We start from the raw sequence: 19,542 nt of genomic DNA on the forward strand, positions 1-19,542 counted from the left end.
GAAGTTAAGAAGAGCTGCTCCCTGACTTGGCTGGTTCCTGCCCAGTGGCCTGTGCGGTCATGTCCCAGCAGAGCTGGATTTGGGTCTGGGTGAACTGGCTGCTGGAACCATGGGCAAGTGCAGCGGGCACTGCACACTGGTCGCCTTCTGCTGCCTGCAGCTGTCTCGCCCATCAGGAAGCTTCCATAAGCCTCTTATCCTTATCAGTCAGAGGGTAGACAGAATGAAAACCACAATCACAGAAAACTAATCAATCGGATCACATGGACAACAGCCTTGTGTAACTCAGTGAAACTATGAGCTATGCTGTGTAGGGCCCCCAAGATGGACGGGTTATGGTGGAGAGTTCTGACAAAATGTGGTCCACTGGAGAAGGGAATGGCAAACCACTTCAGTATTCTTGCCTCGAGAACCCCATGAACAGTATAAAAAGGCAAAAAGATAGGACACTGAAAGATGAACTCTCCAGGTTGGTAGGTGCCCAATATGCTACTAGAGAAGAGTGAACAAATAACTCTAGAAAGAATGATGAGGTGGAGCCAAAGTGAAAACAGCACCCAGTTGTGGATGTGACTGGTGATGGAAGTGAAGTCTGATGCTGTAAACAGCAAAATGCATAGGAACCTGGAATGTTAGGTCCATGAATCAACGTAAATTAGAAGTGGTCATACAGGAGATGGCAAGAGTGAACGTTGACATTTTAGGAATCAGTGAACTAAAATGGACTGGAATAGGAAAATTTAATTCAGATGACCATTATATCTACTACTGTGGATAAGAATCTCTTAGAAGAAATGGAGTAGCCCTCATAGTCAACAAAAGAGTCTGAAATGCAGTACTTGGATGCAACCTCAAAAATGGCAGAATGATCTCTGTTTCCAAGGCAAACCATTCAGTATCAAAATAATCCAAGTTTATGCCCCAACCAAAAATGGTGAAGAAGCTGAGGTTGAATGGTTCTATGAAGAGCTACAAGACCTTATATAAATAATATACAAAAAACATGTCCTTTTCATCATAGGGGACTGCAATGCAAAAGTAGGAAGTCAAGAGATACCTTGAGTAACCAGCAAATTTGGCCTTGGAGTACAAAATGAAGCAGGGCAAAGGCTAATAGAGTTTTGCCAAGAGAACGCACTGGTCATGGCAAACACCCTCTTCCAACAACACAAGTGAAGACTCTACACATGTACAACACCAGATAGTCAATATCGAAATCAGATGGATTATATTTGCAGCCGAAGATGGAGGATCTCTGCAGATGGAGAATCTACAGCCAGCAAAAACAAGACTGGAAGCTGACTGTCACTCAGATCATGAACTCCTTATTGCCAAATTCAGACTTAAATTTGACTTACTTGAAGAAAGTAGGGAAAACCACTAGACCATTCAGGTATGACCTAAATCAAATCACTTGTGATTATACAGTGGAAGTGACAAATAGATCCAAGGGATTAGACCTGATAGACAGAGTGCCTGAAGAATTATGGACAGAGGTTTGTGACACTGTACAGGAGGCAGTGATCAAGACAATCCCCCAGAAAAAGAAATGCAAAAAGGCAAAATGGTTGTCTGAGGAGGCCTTACAAATAGCTGAGAAAAGAAGAGAAGTGAAAGGCAAAGGAGAAAAGGAAAGATATAAGCATCTGAATGCAGAGTTCCAAAGAATAGCAAGGAGAGATAAGAAAGACTTCCTCAGTGATAGTGCAAAAAATAGAGGAAAACAATAGAATGGGAAATACTAGAGATCTCTTCAAGAAAATCTGAGATACTAAGGGAATATTTCATGCAAAGATGGGCACAGTAAGGGACAGAAATGTTATGGACCTAACAGAAGCAGAAGATATTAAGAAGAGGTGGCAAGAATACACTGAATGAAGAACTATACAAAAAAGATCTTCATGACCCAGATAACCGTGATGGTGTGATCAGTAGACTAGATCTGGACATCCTTGAATGTGAAGTCAAGTGGGCCTTAGGAAGCATCACTATGAACAAAGCTAGTGAAGGTGATGGAATTCCAGTTGAGCTATTTCAAATCCTAAAAGATAATGCTATGAAAGTGCTGCACTCAATATGCCAACAAATTTAGAAAACTCAGCAGGGGCCACATGACTGGAAGTCAGTTTTCATTCCAATCCCAAAGAAAGGCAATGCCACAGAATACTCAAACTACTGCACAATTGTACTCATCTCACATGCTAGTTATGTAATGCTCAAAATTCTCCAAGCCAGGCTTCAACAGTACGTGAACTGAGAACTTCCATATGTTCAAGCTGGATTTAGAAAAAGCAAAGGAGCCAGAGATCAAATTGCCAACATCCACTGGACCATAGAAAAAATGAGAGAATTCCATTAAAAAAAACTTCTGCTCTATTGATGATGCCAAAGCATTTATGTAGATCACAAGAAACTGAAAAATTCTTCAAGAGATGGAATTCCAGAGAAATTCCATCTGAGAAACCTGTATGCAGGTCAAGAAGCAACAGTTAGAACCTGACATAGAACAACAGACTGGTTCCAAATTGGGAAAGGAGTACATCAAGGCTGTATATTGTCACCCTGCTTGTTTAACTTATATGCAGAGTACAACATGAGAAATGCTGGACTGGGTGAAGCACAAGCTGGAATCAAGATTGTCCAGAGAAATATCAATAACCTCAGATGTGCAGGTGACACCACCCTTATGGAGGAAAGTGAAGAAGAACCCAAGAACCTATTGATGAAAAAGGAGAGTGAAAAAGCTGTGTTAAAACTCAGCATTCAAAAAACAAAGGTCATGGCATCTGGTCCCATCACTTCATGGAAAATAGATTGGGAAAGAGTGGAAACAGTGGCAGACTCTATTTTCTTGGGCTCCAAAATCACTGCTGATGGTGACCACAGGCATTAAATTAAAAGAGGTTTCGTCCTTGGAAGAAAAGCTATGACCAACCTAGACAGCATATGAAAAAGCAGAGACATTATTTTGCCAACAAAGATCTGTCTAGTCAGAGTATGGTTTTTCCAGTAGTCATGAAAGGAAGTGAGAGTTGGACTATAAAGAAAGCTGAATGCCATAGAATTGATGCTTTTGAACTGTGGTGTTGGACAAAACTCTTGAGGGGCCCTTGGACTGCAAGGAGATCAAAGCAGTCAATCCTAAAGGAAATCAGTCCTAAACATTCATTGGAAGGACTGATGCTGAAGCTGAAACTCCAATACTTTGGCCACCTGATGCAAAGAACTGACTCGTTGGAAAAGACCCTGATGCTGGGAAAGATTGAAGGCAGAAGAAGAAGGGGATGACAGAGGATGAGATGGTTGGATGGCATCGCTGACTTGGTGGACATGAGTTTGAGCAAACTCTGGGAGTTGGTGATGGACAGGGAAGCCTGACGTGCTGCAGTCCATGGGGTCGCAAAGAATCGGACATGACTGAGTGACTGAACTGAACTGAACTGACTCCAGGGCCTAGGAGTTCTGAGCTGGTGCTCTCCTGCTGGTGGGTGGTGTTGAGTCCTGACATGACTTGTTGTGGGTTCCAATGGGTCTTGTTGCTACTTATGGCCCACTAGTGGGCTTAGTGGAAGGAACTGAAGCAGAATTCAGGTTTTTTCCTCCTTGTGGAGAACTTCTGCAATTTTGAAACATGCTGGGACATAGGACCCTTTGCTTCAGAGCAGCTGTGCTTGCACTTGGACAGACGTCTCCTTGTGCAGTAAATACAAAGAAACTATAAGTGAGTAAAAATAATTGCATACATTTGCACTTATGGCAAATTCTGGATTCAGTCAGTTCAGTTCAGTCGCTCAGTCGTGTCCAGCTCTTTGCGACCCCATGAATTGCAGCACGCCAGGCCTCCCTGTCCATCACCATCTCCCGGAGTTCACTCAAACTCACGTCCATCGAGACAGTGATGCCATCCAGCCATCTCATCCTCTGTCTTCCCCTTTTCCTCCTGCCCCCAATTCCTCCCAGCATAAGAGTCTTTTCCAATGAGTCAACTCTTCGCGTGAGGTGGCCAAAGTACTGGAGTTTCAGCTTTAGCATCTTTCCATTCTGGATTAAAGATACATAAAGACCATAAAAGGTGAACTGCCACTTCTAGGAGCAACTTAGTGTGTCAGGAGCAAAAGGTTACTAGGCATGTCCCCTGCACTCAGAACCACAATGGGGTGGCAAACCAAGTAAGCCCATCTCAGGCCCAACCACTAGACACATCTCTGCTCTCAACCCCATCCAACGGACTAGCTCATCTGCTCATTAGGGAGTGAGCTAACAAGGGAACCTGCTACTTGTTCTCGTAGAGGCCTTGCTGCAGTAGAAGCCCCAATAAAAAACCTTTCCTGAATTTCTTGTCTGGGCTCTAATCAATTTCCATTGATTAAGGAGGCCAAGAACCCTGGCTGGTAACAAATTAACTATTCCATTTGTGGGTGACCTGTCTGGGGAATGGGTCTTGCTTGGTCCACATATCCACTCCTCCTACTCTTCTCATTGTGGATCCTTCTGTATATATTGAATTGTAGAAGGTCTTTTATGCTGGTCTTCAGGTTGTTCTCACCTACAGCTCCTCTGTAAATAGTTGTAATTTTGGTGCACCAGGGAGAGGGCATGAACTTGGGGTCTTTCTATTCCACCAACTTGGCCACTCTTCCAAAGTTGGTTCTTAAATAACAACTCTGTTACAAACTTGTTTGGAAAATTGCTGACACATCTGCTTTTTAACATAATTATGTCATTTTAGTATTAGGGCTTGTATACTCAAATTATATCTTTTTATCCTTAATTAATAGTCTCTTTGAAAAAAATATTATGTAGTTTATGTTGAATCTTCAGTGTTTTGAAATGGAATTAGAAAGTTTTTGTTTGTTTAAAAGACTCCACAACTGTTTAGAAAACTATGAGGCTACAGAAATTACAGAACACTGAAGGGTATTATGAAGACTGGAAAGACTGAGAGGTTACAAAACTGAGGACGTGATGCAAGTGGTCTGAGATGAGAAATATTCACTCATTCATATTATCCATGATGATCAGGGTATTAAAGCTGAAGTAAGGAGACATGCCAGGTTTTAAGAAATACATCTGCTAACTATTAAGGAAGGTAGAATTGAGAAATAGGCCACGTTACATTGTTACCTATATAACTCTTATTCTAGATCACCATAGCTATGGCCTTGGCTGTGCCTCCAGAATCTACAAACAGGAGTTAGTACTTTCTTTTCATTAAAAAAAAAAAAAATAGTAAACTTAAGTAGATGATATCTGCTAGAATACTTAACGTATGGGTTTGCTGCACAGATCTCTCTTTTGGCAGAAAGGAAACATTTCTAGAGGGAGCCAAGGTTTATGGAATCTGGTCACCATTGTTTTAGTCAATGTCAACAAGTCTGATTATTCAGTCTTATGAAACAAAATGCTTGATTTGTTGAATGTACAGTAGGTATGTGGAATTTTGTGAAATTTAAAAAATTGAATCACTGACTACCATTCTTGTATTTTTATTAAAGAATTAATAAGCAAATTTTAATGAATGGTAATGAAAATGACTGAATAATTTAGAGGAAAAAAAAACCAGTTATCACTTATTTGTTAAAATAGTTCCTGTGGGAAAACTTCCTAGAATGTTTATATAAATATGTGTGTCTGAGTCAATCTAATTTTCTTAATTAGTTTTTATATAATATTTTTATGATTCTGAACTTTGTCAATAGGTTTAGCTTTTTTCACGTGTATTTTGGTTATATTTTCTTTCTGGCTTCTCAGTAGTCTATGATTTTTAAAATAGTATGAATAGGAGTCTTTGACCAATACTTTTTCATGGTTATACCTGGTTCACATATTTTAATTCTGGAGAAGATTTCATTCTCAAACTTTTTTAGTGTCCTGAACTGAAATAGATTTAAAAAATAATAAGTCATTCATTACATGACAGGTGATATGTCTTTTTTGTTACCATCCCGAATGGGGAAATAGCAGGTCCTATATTTTTAAAAACTGGTAATTCAACTGAGTGGACCCTTTTTCAAAATAATTTCTTTATCAAAATTTTATTCAAGATATATAGATGTTAAATAGGAAACAATGTTGTAATATAAAGGAACAGCTGGCATAGAGAGATCTAAACTGATTTCTTTTTCCTGTCAAGATATATGAAATTCTCTGTTTTCCCCTGTTTTGTAATCTTAGGTAGATTATATTTTGTCCAAAACAGACTAGTTGTATATTGTCCTTTGGACAAACTCAATTATTATTTGCTTTTTGGAAAGGCTAATATACTGATAAGATTGAGGCACCCCTGTCTCCTCACGCTTAAAATGCTTACTTTCTTTTTAAAGAAACTGTCCAGTCTTAATTAAAAAAAAATATTGACAAGTAAAATAGAAAAATATTTAAGTTTTAATTGTAGTTTAGACCAAAAGACCTAGTTTGATTCTTTTGGAATACTCAAAGTTTTTGAGACCCAGATCATTCTTTCTGTCATTTAAAATTTTAAATCTATACACATATAATCACTGCAACTTAATTACATCAAGTGAACTATGTTTCAATATGTATCATGGTAAAAAGTATATATGAATCCCTACATCTTAGCTATTTGTGATATTTGAGTTATTTTATATCTTGCTCTGCATGTTTTTGTTCAGCATATTAATAGATAAAATTTGAATGCCTTGACCAAGAATCTGAACTTTTGAAGGTCAGACAGTTAAATGATAGAGGTAGTATATTAGGAAATAAGAAGCTGTTTTCTGTGCTTAATGAAATGAATTTTAGAAATATCATGTACTTAACAATCACTTCTAGATAGGTTTACAAAGATCAAAATTACTACAAATCAAGACTTAACAATCAAACTGTTTTACAGTGCTGATAAAATTTAAGAAAATAGGAAGATAGTTTAGTATAGCATGGATATGAAACTCTGTAGGTAAGTCTTTTGTTAAGAAACTATCTTATGTTTTCTGTGATAAATTTAAAATTCCTTAATCAGGTAAATAACTCAGATGAACTCAGTTTAATTACCTATTTCATATTTAGTGTGTATTTTAAAAGTTACTAGATGAAGAAGCTAAGATCCAGAGAGGCTCCATGGTTTCTTTTTTTGGGGGTGTAGGGGTAAAGATCATAATATTTGTTTGTTGTAGGACCAGAACCAAAGTGGAGCTTTGGGTATTCCAACTGCTGTGTTCTCACTTCAAACTAGACTATACTACTTTAATGTATATACACTTTTTATCCCCTACCCCTAAAGATGCCTGTATTCCTTATCCTAGATACTTTTAAGTATGTTAGTTTACATGGCAAAGGGAAATTAAGGTTAAAGATGGAATTAAGGTTGTTAGTCAATTAAATTTCTGTCCAGGAGAATAACTGGATTACCTAGGTGAGCCCAATGTAACTGTGAGGTGGAGAGTAGCCCAAATTACCCAGGTGTTCCCAATGTAGTTAGGAGGCTCCTAAACTGTGGAAGAGGGAGGTGGAAGAGCAGAGTCAGAGTCATGGCCTGGGAGAAAGCTATAACTAGCCTTTGCTGTCTTTGAATACGGACTAAGAGGGCTATGAGTCAAAGAACACAAGCAAATTCTAGAAAGGTAAAAAGCCTAGATTCAGATTCTTCTCAGAGCCTCAGAAAGAATGCGACCTTTCAGAAACCTTGATTTTAGTTCAGTGAAGCCTATTTCCGACCCGTAACCTCCGGAAAGGTTAGTAAGATGCTAAGTCCTGTTTGGGCCTGCTAAATTTATAGTACCTTGTTACCGTAGTACTTGGAAACCAATAACGAGTTAGAAATGGACATATGATGTAAATTGTAAATTGAATGATTTCTACACCTAAGGAATCTCATTGAAGGAAAATTAAGAATAAAAAGGCTCTATGTGGATTCTTTCTGTATTTTAGGGTTCACAAATAAGTTTGTTTTCTTTCCCAGTTCTTTCAGCCTAGTGTGCATAATTCAGTGGGTAGATTTTTATCTACAGTTGGAGAATAACATACATTTGTTTTGTTGTCTTTTTAAGGTTTCTTTTAGAACCTGTATAGCCTACTTTGTTTAAAAACAAGTTTTCTACTCTATCAATTCATGGTTGTGCCTTAAGAACTTTATTATTTATCTTTCAAAAAAAAACACAAGACAGCAAAATGGGAGTAATGCTACTCATATTATAGATAAGGTTAGGATTTTCTCTTTGAAGACTTAATGCGATAGAAAAATTCATTTGTATTTTTAATTTTTACAATAGAGAGATGTAGTATATAAAAAAGTCCTGATGCTTTGATCTTATTCTTTGACAAACAGGTTTACTAAAACTACCTTGTTTTCTTTTTTCTTTATTTTTGTTCAGACGCTTAAATTTGCTTTATTGGGGATTATTTGGGTTCACTGTTATTTTCATGACAGCTTAAGAACTGTAGCAGTGACCTCCTGATTCAACTGCAGTTATAATAGCTTCTACCCTTTGTTTCCTGGGTCCCTCTTAGCAGTCATGGTGAAAGGAGTTTCATAAAGACTGGGCATATTTGACTTCTTGGAAAGATTCCTGGGAACCTTGTCACGTGAACTTTGCCAAAGTCTGTATCTGGTATGAAAGGCTTTTATTGAGATTCAAGCAGCAGGGTGGGTAATTTGGCACAGCTGGAAAACAGGCCAACTTCCCACAACAATATGCCCTCTAGTTAGCCCTTCATAGTGGCTGGTTCGTTTTTTTGTAGGAGTTACACCAAATGGTGTCACTAAAGTAAGGATGTACCTCAGAGGTGCTTTGTAACTGTGATTTTTGTCTTTAATATAACATGATATACAACTTTAAAATTGAAACTTAATTTTAGTCAAACTGGACTCTTGCCTTCCTTTTATATCTGTCATCAGGATTAGAAACCTTAAAAACTATAAAGACTCATTACTCTCATGTTAATTGATAGATTTCCAATTGATAGATTAAATTCCAGTGAGTTAATGCCTGGACTTATAACATTATTTATGAAACAAAAATACTAAATTTGTTAATTGCTAGGAAGATCCGCTGTCGAACATGTTAACAATAACTTTCTTTATTTGGATGGCTTTCATTGGTTATGCAAGGATATGCTGAACAATTTTATTCAATGCCGGTGTTGTATAATGAAGCATTTGGCTGATCTTTGTCTCTGGTTCCTGGAATTTCCCGAGCAATAGGAGTACCTATGTTGTTAAGGTGGACACCTAGGACCACACCTGAGTTTTTGCTAACAAGATGACTCATCATGGGCCCTAGATGATTTCATCGTGGGGGATGACCATGCTGAGAACACCATCCTGGTGACTAGATGAATGACTTTGAACCACACAATATAGCCCTGACATCCTGACCTTAGAAGGAAAGGGGAACTGGAGATAGAGTTCAGTTACACAGCCAATGATTCAATCAATCATGCCTCCATAATGAAATTCCAATAAAATTCTGGATATCTGAAGCTTGGATGAGCTTACTTGTTGGTGATATCAGTGTGTCAAGAGGGTAATGTGTCCTGAGGATGCAGAAGCTTTGCGTCTGGGACCCTCCCAGACCTCCCCTATGCATCTTTTCCTTTGGCTGGCTCTTATTTATATTTTTTAATAACAAAACTATAATCATATGTTTTCCTGAGTACTGTGAGTCATCTCAGCCAAGTATTGAGCCTGAGGAGGTAGTGGGAACCCCAGAACTTGTAGACAACTGGTCAGCAGTATTGGTAACCTGGGGACCCCAGAGATGGTAGCTATGTGTTAAATGGGGAGTCTTGTGAAGGACTGTGCCCTTAACTTGTGAAGTTTAAGTTAACTCCAGGTAATTTATGTCATAGTTGCATTATAGCCAATTAGAACTTGATACCTAGAAATATGTATCAATTTATGTATATCTGCATCATAGAGTTAATTTTGCTGTTTAATTTAGAACTTTGATTTTTTTATTCTCATACATAATATACTGAACTAACAATGCTTTAAAATAATTTTCAATAGATTTTAAATTTTAAATTGTTTTTTAGTGAAAAGCATGTGGGAAGGAATTCTCCTAGTCTTCTGATGAAACTAAAATTGTTTATTCTTTGATTATTCAAATGCTTGCTTCCATTCACAACAAAATTTGACAAAGAATGCTGAGATGGTTGCTTGATAATCCTGATAAGGTACTGATACACATAATGTTGCTAGGTTAAGGTATGCCATTTACCTAATCATATCCTAAATCATTTCTGTATCCTGGACTCAGGGACTATTGTGATGACAGAATTGTTCTTTGATTATCATCCAAATACCTACTACCATTCATTATAATTGTTAGAATTAAACACTAAAAACTTGCTTGATATTCTTTTAAATTGAAACAAAATGGTCATGATACAGATACTAATACAGATACATGATACAGATACTTTATTACTGATGAAGAAATTGAGGCATAAAAAGTTTATGTAAATTATGAAGTTTACAGAAGTAGTGGGTGGCAGAGCCAGTAATCAATCCCAGTCCCCCTTGCTGTGTCCTTGACCACTGAACATTTCATTGGCTGGTCATGTTTACATCCTACTTTTATAAGGTGGTGATAATTTTCAGACTCTGTTGCAATTAAAATATAATTGGATACATTGGATTCAGTGTCAATGATTCATTTTCAGTTCATAGAGCATCTGTCATGTGTCACATACTGGGCAGGTACTGGGGATACAGCTCAAAATTAACAGAATTATTTTACTTTACTTCAGGGCAGACTGTGTGCATCAGATATTCCTGTCAGTCCTAACCTTTCCCACACACTCACTCATTGAGAAAATTCTAGACTTGGTTTTCTTTGTACCTTTTGTGTCTGTGGCAAAAAGCCAGGAAGAGATAAAAGGAGGTAAGAGAAGCAAAATCAATTCAGACTAGAAAAAATAAAATAGAAGAACTGCATAAAACTGATAACTTTATTTGTTCACATTTTCACATCCTAATTTTTAGTCCTTTGCAGTTAGAAAAATCAATCAATTTAAATTTCAGTGGGATTTCACAGTTCTGAGGTTGTGTTTCCAGAACATTCTCATATTTGAGATTCCTTTGACCTTACATATTTCTTTATTCATTTTTTCCTTCTCTTGACCACTTGAGCTCATTGAGGCCCCAAATTCTGGCTCTCCCACTACCCCAAATTCCATAATCTATTACTTTTGACTTTCCTTCTCTTCTTCTCTCTCTGTGTCACACAAACACAAACAGACAATTAAGGAAAAGCTGATTTTTCACATAGGATAAAATATAAAACTGCTTCAAATGTAAACTGTTTTTGAGCCTCCACAGGGACTTAGTGTCAAACTTAGGTCACAAGAAGACTTGAACATAAAAATCTATAAAATATTTAGCTAAATCATATTATAGATGAATATTTGATACAATATAATGTATATTCTTAAATTTTGTGCCTTCATGAAATTGGAGGTTCTTTTTGATCTAAATGTAGTACTATGTATGTTATAGTAATTACTTCACTGTATATTATATATATTTCGTCAATGGGCATATTATATTTTAAATCATTTAGAATTTGTGCAGTTGCTCTATGTTGGCATAGAGAAATTGGTCCATCAAAGTGGGGATTCAAAAAAAGTAATTTTATGCCATTTGTTTCAAGTAATTGTTAAGATACTTTGATATTATTTACCTGGGATCTTTACAGGGTAACTGAAGTGGATAAGTGGGATAGCTACATGAATTACTTCAGAAAAGTTTATTTTAATCAACTGTATATATTTTTATTTGATTTTATAACTATTTAGCCTAATAATTTGGGTAATATTTAAAATTTTTAGTAGTCCTATACACATAAGCATGCCAACATACTTTTTATAACATTTTTTTTTATATCGTGAATTTCCATTTAAGGATTATTATTAAAATAAATGAAAATAATATTATTTAAAAGTAAAGCTACAGTCCAGGTTCGATGCATGACGCTGGATGCTTGGGGCTGGTGTACTGGGATGGCCCAGAGGGATGGTATGGGGAGGGAGGAGGGAGGAGGGTTCGGGATGGGGAACACATGTATACCTGTGGCGGATTCATTTTGATATTTGGCAAAACTAATACAATTATGTAAAGTTTAAAAATAAAATAAAATTAGAGAAAAAAAAAAAAATAAAAGTAAAGCTAAAAGGCAAATATAAAGTACTTCAAGAATATTTAATTTAACAAAATTAATTTTACCTCAACACCAAAAGATAAATCTGTTGTGCTCTAATAATAGTTCATTTAAACTTCCTTTTCTAAGTGTTTATTTACAAAAAAAGTTTAGGAGAGGATTAAAAGAAGATGTATCAGTTGTTTCAATTCCCTTCAATCTTCCTCTCAGGTCAATAAAATATAGGTAGGTATATGTGCTGGGGGAGGCCTGCCAGGCAGGTTGATGGAACTTGGAAGCTTTGCTCACAACCGAGTATCTGTGAAGAAACACATTGGATAGGGAACTTTTGGGCAATGTACTATCTAAATGCTTAGTACTAAGTATTAAGTAATATACTATCTAAATGGCAATTAGAAAAGTGTTCACTATTTATTTTTTCATTATATTATATGTTTATACATTGTTTACTTTTGCCTTGATGCATTATATCACATAATTTAAGAAGGAAAGCCAAAGCATAATTTTAATGAGGGAATAAAACAAAAGGTAGACAAATAATAGAGAGCTGCTCATGGTGTTTGGTGAAAACATCATAAACATAGCAATTTGTTTTTATGTGTTCAAGGCAATTTTAGGCAGTGGTTTCCAAAAATTAGATAAAACTATATACAAATTTATATGAAAGAATAAATGTCCTGGAACAATCAAGAAAGGTATTAAAAGTATATTAAGTGGATATTTGCTTTGCCTGATACTGAAACTTACTAGTGTATCATTGTAATCAAAATGGCATGGCATTGGCACAAGAGTAGAAAAGCAGATTAGTTTAACACAGTAGGAATTCAGACATAAAATCAAGGCATAAGAGACTTAAACTAACAAACAGATAAAATAATAGTATATTTTAGTGGAAAACTAAGTTATTTAATTAGAGATGCTTGTTTCTCTCTCTGGCAAAGACTTTAACAAAGCTGAGGTTTCAGAAGATCAAAGGTAAAAACCTAATAGTAAAACAGTAAACTGTTAGCCCAATATAGAAAAAGTCTTTCAAAAGAAGAGAGAAAAATAAGAAAAGATAAATATATTTGAAAATTGAAGAATGAAAAATTTGAGTTTTAAGATTATACCAAAGTCAAAAGGAAGACTATTGACTAGGAAAAATTACATTGTCTATGACAGTTTGGTCAGTATTTCCAATATGCCAATGACTTATAAATTAAAAAGATAAAAATCATAGTTGAAAAAAATGAGTATAGAAAATGTCTATGCAGGGAATTCTGTCTGCATGGAATTATCCCCAAGTTATTCACCATATTGGAACTCACATCACTATTTATGGTGTTGAATTTATTGATAGCACATTTGCATATAAATTTGTTTATGATTTAGCCTTTATTTAAGTATATTCAACATATAATTTAATATTGGTTTCAGGTGTACAACATGATTCTATATTCATTTATATTGTGAAATCACCACCACAGTAAGTCTTGTTATACTGCCTGTCACCATTATATAGTTAGAAAACTTTTTTTCTTTTCTTTTCCTCTTGTCATGAGGACTTTTACTCTCCCAACAATTTTCAAATAGGTTATACGTATTGTGAAGTATAGTCACCAATTTGTGTACTACATCCTTATAAATTATTTATTTTATAACTGGAAGTTTGTATGTTTTGATCTCTTATACTCATTTCACCCAACCCCTAACTTTTCCTTAGCACTAGCAATAACAATTCTGTTCTCTGTATCTATGAGCTTGGTTTTTTATTCCTTTCTTTCTTTTGCTTTTTTAAGATGTCACCTATAGAATATTTGTATGTCTCTCTCTGACCTTTTTCACATAGCATAATGCCCTCCAGATCCAATCATGTTTTTGTAAATGGCAGGACTGCATTCATTTTTAATGGCTGAAAAATATTTCATTATATGTATTTGCAGATTTCCCCAATGTGAAAGCAGATTTTTCCTGTTAAATACCTCATAAGCAGAAATGGCAAAAGGTGAAGTGGTTACCTTTTTGCATAAAATTGAATATATTCTTTGGATATTTTCCATATAACAAAAACAAGTACTAATGTATGTCTTTTGTGAAAGTGAAGCTGTGAAAGCAAACTTTCTAAAAGTGAGGGTTACCTGGATCACATTGCCTTTATTCATTCATTCATCAATGAGTGGGTAAGCTGTTTTCCATATTTTGGCTATTGTCAGTTCAGTTGCTAGGTTGTGTGCAACTCTTTGCAACCCCATGGACTGTGGCATGGCAGGCTTCCCTGTCCATCATCAACTCTTGGAGCTTGCTCAAACTCATGTCCATCGAATCGGTGATGCCATCCAACCATCTTGTCCTCTGTCGTCCCCTTCTCCTCCTGCCTTCAATCTTTTCCAGCATCAGGGTCTTTTCCAGTGAGTCAGTTCTTTGCATTAGGTGACCAAAGTATTGGAGTTTCAGCTTCAGCATCAGTCCTTCCAATGAATATTCAGGAATGATTTCCTTTAGGATGGACAGCTTTGATCTCCTTGCAGTCCAAGGGACTCTCAAGAGTCTTCTCCAACACCACAGTTCAAAAGCATTAGTTCTTTGGTGCTCAGCTTTCTTTATAGTCCAACTCTCACATCCATTCATGACTACTGGAAAAAACATCACTTTGACTAGATGATGGACCTTAGTTGGCAAGATAATGTTTCTGCTTTTTAATATGTTGTCTAGGTTGGCCTAGATCTGTTAGACAGAGTGCCTGAAGAACTACAGACAGAGGTTCGTGATATTGTACTGGAGGGAGTGATCATCCCCAATAAAAAGAAATACAAAAAGGCAAAATGGCTGTCTGAGGAGGCCTTACAAATAGCTGAGAAAAGAAGAGAAGTGAAAGGCAAAGGAGAAAAGGAAAGATATAAGCATCTGAATGCAGAGTTCCAAAGAATAGCAAGGAAAGATAAGAAAGCCTTCTTCAGTGATCAATGCAAAGAAATGGAGGAAAACAATAGAATAGAAAAGACTAGAGATCACTTCAAGAAAATTCGAGATACCAAGGGAATGTTTCATGCAAAGATGGGCACAATAAACACATACCTTCTGTTAGGGTATGGACCTAACAGAAGCAAAAGATATGAAGAAAAGGTGGCAAGAATACACAGAAGAAGTATATAAAAAAGATCTTCATGACCCAGATAACCACGATGGTGTGATCAGTAGACTAGATCTGGACATCCTGGAATGTGAAGTCAAGTGGGCCTTAGGAAGCATCACTATGAACAAAGGTAGTGGAGGTGCTGGAATTCCAGTTGAGCTATTTCAGATGATGCTGTGAGGTGCTGCACTCAACATGCTAGCAAATTTGGAAAATGCAGCAGTGGCCACAGGACTGGAAAAGGTCAGTTTTCATTCCAATTCCAAAGAAAGGCAATGCCAAAGAATGTTCAAACTACCGCACAATAGCACTCATCTCACACACCAGCAAAATAATGCTCAAAATTCTCTAAGCCAGGCTTCAACAGTACGTGAACCAACTTCCAAATGTTCAAGCTGGATAAAGAAAGGCATAGGAACCAGAGATCAAATTGCCTACATTGATTGGACCATAGAAAAAGCAAGAGGATTGGTGTTTATCCTTCTTTGAATGTTTGAGAAATCACCAGTGAAACTATATGGCTTGGAATTTTGTGTATTGGGAAGTTTTAGATTACTTATACAATCTCTTTTACTGGTGATTGGCTTATTTGGATTTTTTATTTTTCCTGATTCATTCATAGTGGGTTGTATATTTCTATGAATTTATTCATTTCTTCTAGGCTGCCTGTATTATTGAATTGTTTATAGTAATCTCTTCTGATATTTTGTACTTCTACGGTATCATTTTTAATATCTGCTTCACTTTTTATTTTGTTTATTTGATCCCTCTCTTTCTCTTTGTCAGTTCAGCTAAATGTTTATCTCTTTGCTTATCTTTTCAAAGAGGTAGCTCTTACTTTCACTGATCTTCTCCATATCCATTTTAATCTTTGTTCATTTACTTATGCTCTCTCTGATCTTTTTTATTTCCTGTCTTCTACTAACATTTGGATTTTGTTTGTTCTTCTTTTTCTAGTTATTTGAGGTAAAATATTATATTGTTTACTTGAGACGTTTCTTGTTTCTTGAGGAAGGAATGTGTGCAATTCTATGTATTTCCCTCTTAGAGTACTCTTGTTGTATCATATAGATTTTGGTGTATTATATTTGCATTTGCTTTTGTTTGCAGATATCTTTTGATTTCTTCTCTGGTTTCTTCCATGATTAATTTATTTTTCAGTAGCATGTTGTTTAATCTCCATGTATGTGTGAATTTCTAGTTGTGAGTGATTTCTAGCCTTAAATCTTTGTGGTTGGAAAAGATGCTTGATATGATTTCAATCTTAGATTTATGGAAACTTATTTTTTTGCTTAACACATGATCAATCAGCATATGATATGCAGAGTACATCATGAGAAATTCTGGATTGGATGAAGCACAAGCTAGAATCAAGATTGCCAGGAGAAATATCAATAACCCCAGACATGCAGGTGACACCACCACCCTTATGGCAGAAAGTGAAGAAGAACTAAAGAGCCTCTTGATGTAAGTGAAAGAGGAGAGTGAAAAAGCTGGCTTAAAACTCAATATTCAGAAAACCAAGATCATGACATCCAGTCCCATCACTTCATGGCAAGTAGATGGAAAAACAATGGAAACAGTGAGAGACTTTATTTTTTTGGGGCTCTAAAATCACTGCAGATGGTGACTGCAGCCATGAAATTAAGATACTTGCCCCTTGGAAGAAAGCTATGACCAAGCTAGACAGCATATTAAAAAGCAGAGACATTACTTTGCTAGTCAAAGCTATGGTTTTTCCAATAGTCATGTATGGATGTGAGAGTTGGACTATAAAGAAAACTGAGCGCCAAAGAATTGATGCTTTTCAACTGTGGTACTGGAGAAGACTCTTGAGAGTCTCTTGGATTGCAAGGATGAAATGGTTGGGTGGCATCACTGACTCTATGGACATGAGTTTGAGTAAGCTCCAAGAGTTGGTGATGGACAGGGAAGCCTGGCATGCTGCAGTCCATGGGGTCACAAAGAGTCAGACATGACTGAGTAACTGAACTGAACTGATGATTGATCTAAGAGAGTATTCCATGTTCATTTGAGAAAAATGTGTATTCTGTTGCTTTTGGATGGAATCTGAATCAATGGAAGTCCAGCAGATCTTCCTGCCCCAGGAATTGAACCGGGGTCATCTACATTGCAGGCGGTTTCTTTACCAACTGAGCTATGGATGGAATTCTCTGTATATATTAAAACTGTTGTGCTGTGCTTAGTCGCTCAGTTGTGTCTGACTCACCATGACCCGATAGACTGTAGCCTGCCAGGCTTCTCTGTCTATGGGATTTCTCCAGGTGAGAATACTGGAGTAGGTTTCCATGCCCTTCTCCAGGAGTCTTCCCAACCCAGGGATGGAGCACAGGTCTCCTGCATTGTAGGCGGATTCTTTACCATCTGAGCCACCAGGGAAGCCCATTAAGACTGATAGATCTAACATATTGTTTCCTCAGTGATTTTCCCTGGAAAAATCTTTGTTGTCAGTGGGTGTTAATGTTCCCTGTTACTACATTGCCGTCTCTTTCTCTATTTAGTTGTTTGATATTTCCTTTATATATTTAGGTACTCCTGTATTGGCAGTATACATATTTACAAATGTTGTACCCTTTTGTTGGATTGACCTCTTGATCATTATATAATGCCCTTCTTTGTATCTTATCATTCTTTTGTTTTAACCTCTATTTCATCTGATATAATTACAGTTACCGTGGCTGCTTTCTTTTAGTTTTCATTTGTGTGAAACATCTTTTTCCATTCTTTTACTTTCAGTTCATGTGTGTCCTTATATCTGCAGTGAATTTCTTGTAGCGGTTTATAGATGTTTTGTGTTTATTCATTTTTATATTCAATGTATTTTTCTTGGAGAATTTAGTCCATTTAAATGTAATTATTGACACACTGGCCATTTAAAAAATGTTTTCTGGCTGTTTTTTAGTTTTTCTCTGTTCCTTTATGGTTCTCTTGCTCTGTTCCTTTGCAGTTTTATTACTTTTATAGGTAGAATGCTTAGATTCATTTCTCATTATCTTTTATGTGTCTACTATAGGCTTTTACTTTGTGGTTAACATGAGTTTTACATAGCATAACCTATATTTATACAACAATGTGTTTTAAACTAGTAACAACTTACGATTGACACATTATAAAATACTGAAGTTTTACTTTTCACCTCCAATTGAGATTTTGATGTTACATTTTACATTTTTTGTCTGCTGTGTCCCTTATTATAGTTTTACATACTTATAGTACTTTTGGCTTTTAATCTTCATACTTCAAAGTTGTATAAATCATTAATCTACTACCTCTTCTATATATTTATCTTTACCAGTGAGATTTATACTTTCACAATTATTACTAATTAGTGCCCCTTTCAGTTTAAAAATATCCTTTAACAGTTTCTTGTAAGGCTAATTTAGCGGTGATAATTCCCTTAGCTTTTGCGTGTCTGGAAAATTATTTCTCCTTCAGTTTAATGGTAATGTAGAGTATTCTGTGTTAGGTAGAGTATTACTGATTGAAAGATTTTTATTTCAGGACTTTAAATATATCACACCACTCTCTTCTGACCTACAAATTTTGTGATGAAAAATCTGTATTCTTACGGAAGTTCTCTTATGTGTATAACAAGTTGTTTTTCTCTTGCTGCTTTTAAGATTCACTCTTTTAGGTCCTGACATTCTAATTATAATGTCTTGGTGTGGATCTCTTTGACTTACTTAATTATTAAGTCTTTGAGCTTCCTAGATCTGGATATCTGTTTCTTTCCCCAGGCTAGGGAAAATTCAGCCACTATTTTTTGAGTAAAATTTCTCTTTCTTCTTCTGTTAGGAGTCCTATAATGCAAGTATTAGTCTGATTGATGTTGTCCTATAAGACCCTTAAACTATCTTGACTTTTCAGATTTCTTTTTGCTGCTCTGATTGGGTGAATTTCAGTGCTAATGGACCTGAACACAAAAAGTGGCCTCTTTATCAGAAAGACTGGGAATGTGCTTCATTCTGCTATCTGTGCAGTGCAGTGGGCATGGTAGGCTACCAAGAACTCTACAAATGTTACAGTTCATGAGACTTAAGAATGCAAACCCTCCTGGCCTCCAGAGCTTTATGAGGCCAGTCACTAAAGGTGGACGGGGTGGAGGGCTTGAGTTATAGTTGAGAAAACTGAGGTCAGTTCAGTTCAGTTCAGTCACTCAGTCATGTCCGACTCTTTGCGACCCCATGAATCGCAGCACACCAGGCCTCCCTGTCCATCACCAACTCCTGGAGTTCACCCAGACTCACGTCCATCGAGTTGGTGATGCCATCCAGCCACCTCATCCTCTGT

This window comes from Bison bison, unplaced genomic scaffold (assembly GCF_000754665.1).
Source record: "Bison bison bison isolate TAMUID 2011002044 unplaced genomic scaffold, Bison_UMD1.0 scf7180017864465, whole genome shotgun sequence".
NCBI lineage: Eukaryota > Metazoa > Chordata > Mammalia > Artiodactyla > Bovidae > Bison > Bison bison.